Consider the following 2,399-nt stretch of genomic DNA (forward strand, 5'->3'; position numbering starts at 1 on the left):
TCTGGAGCGGGGCTGGGCTCTCTCTAGCGCCTTCCCCACCCCTTTGTTTGGGGTAGAAGTAAGAGAGTGAGGAAAAGGTATCTCTGGCTCCCAGGGGGCCTGCTGGGTTTAATTTCTGTCCTTTCCCCACTCTCCTGGCACATCAGAGGCCCACAGGGCTCCGGGCATCAGGCTCAGATCTCCATGGAGACGGTGCCTGCCTCCAGCTCGGCTCCACGAGCCCATCCTGGGGCTGAGCGGGAACCGGGAGGGGGGGGCTGGTCAGGACCAAGGGCTGGAGGCTGTAAGAGGACCCGTGACCCCTCCCACCCCCGCTTCCTAGCCAAGCCTGATGTCCTGCTCGTCTGGGGGCGGGCAGGTCCCTGCCAGTAATAGTCCTGACAACAGCCGTTTATTGGAGGTGGGGGGGGGGGGTGGCTAAGAATGTCCCAGGCGCTGTACGGAGCCTCACCCATGAGCTCGCTGAATCCACGCCAGGGACTTCACCCCGTTCGCTCTGGGGTGTCACTTGGCAAATAAGGAACTGGAGGCTTAGCCACCTGTAGCTGGAAGAAGACGTGCGGGGTCGTGGGAAGTTGCGGGCTCCAGGGTGGGCCCGCTGGGTTCAAATCCCGGCGCTCTTTGTGCGTGGCCTTGCACCAGCGACTCGACCTCTCTGAGCCTCAGTTTCCCCTGTGCCAAGTGAGTATAGAAACATTACTTCCCTCTTACGGCTGCTCTGAGGGTTGGTTGTGCAGGGAGGGACCGGGGTGAGCTCACCTACGGAGCAGTTTAAGGGGGTGCAGGAAACTCAGTCATCAAGATAGGGATTCTTTTCATGCAATTTTAAAAATCAACACTGATGAACAACAAATCCATAACGAACAGAATGTCAACATTTTATTTTATTTTTTAATGATTTATTTTGAGAGAGAGAGAGAGCGTGCACGGGAGGGGCAGAGAGGAAGGGAGAGACAGAGAGACAGAGAGACAGAGAGAGAGAATCCCAAGCAGGCTCCGTGCTGTCAGCACAGAGCCCGATACGGGGCTCGATCCCACAAACCTCAAGACTTTGACCTGAGCTGAAATCAAGAGTCAGACGCTTAACCGACTGAACCATCCAGGTGCCCCGAATGTCGACATTTAAAATAGAATCAGTATTGCTGATTTTTTCCTTTGGCTCAGCGTGACATTGTCACTGATACCGTCTTGGTTTTGAAATAACATTTTAAATTTAAAATGAATAAAAATACAATAAATTAAAAATTAAAATCAGGGATCAGTAACACTGCCATGCTGAGTCAACGGGAAAACTCAGGAATACTAATTCTGCCTTTATTTAAATTTTTGATATCGTGTCCCTTGTACTTTTTGCATTTTTGATCTTTTAAATATTACACTAAGTGGGTTTTTTTTTTAAGTTTATTTATCTAATTCATTTTGAAGTCATCTCTACACCCGACGTGGGGCTCGAACTCACAACCCCGAGGTCAAGAGTCACGTCGTCTACTGACTCCGACTACAGTCTGTAAGAATCTGTTTATGTGTACCCACCCAAGGGGTTGTTGTGTGGATTAAATGAGTTTGTACATGTCGAACACCTAGCACAGAGCCTGGCACCTGGAGAGAGCTATGTGGTTTATTAATAAACAATTAAATATATAGCATATTAGAATTAAGTTAAAATGGGTGTAAATGCTATGGAGGAAAAAGCAAGCCTGAGGAAGCGTGTGATGGGGGCCGAATGACTTTAGATAAGGTGGAGAGAGAAGGTGATGAGGAATGAAAGAGTGAGCCATGCACCATCTGGGAGAGGGCAAGCCAGACAGAGGGCACAGCCTGTGCAAAGGCCCTGGGGCAGCACTGGGCCTGGCGTGTGGGAGGAACAGCCAGGAGGCCCATGTGGCTGGAGCAAAATGGGCAAGGGGAAGAGAGGGAGGAGGGAAAGGCAGGGAGGGGACGGGGCAGGTCCTGCAGGGCCTTGTGGGCTGTGGAGATGACTCTGGCTTTCATTTGGGGACATCTTTGAAGAGTTTTAAGGCAGGGTGTCATGATGCCCATAGAGCACTCGGTCCAAATTTGTGTCACTATCCTTTGAAATATTTTGAATAGTATGTGCACACACAGCAAGTGTGAGGGAAAAAAAATGTTATTTCTGGTTACCGTTGATAAAAACATAACGGTTGCTATTTCTTCTTCTTCTTTTTTTTTTTTGCAAATCTTTGTTCTTTGTTTTTTTTTTTTGTTTTGTTTTGTTTTTTGGTTTTTGGGAGGTTTTTGCTGCCAAATCCCCGGAGGACGATTGCTATTTCTACTCAGTAAGCTATAGACTTAAAAGTCCTGAACACAGTGCCTTGCCCATGGTAGTATCGAAGTGTTCCTTTTTGGATAAATTCCTCGTAGTGCTGTTGCTGGGTCAT

This window comes from Lynx rufus, unplaced genomic scaffold (assembly GCF_022079265.1).
Source record: "Lynx rufus isolate CCGP_SWC_20201006 ecotype Redwood Valley unplaced genomic scaffold, mLynRuf1.p SCAF_4, whole genome shotgun sequence".
Classification (NCBI taxonomy): Eukaryota; Metazoa; Chordata; class Mammalia; order Carnivora; family Felidae; genus Lynx; species Lynx rufus.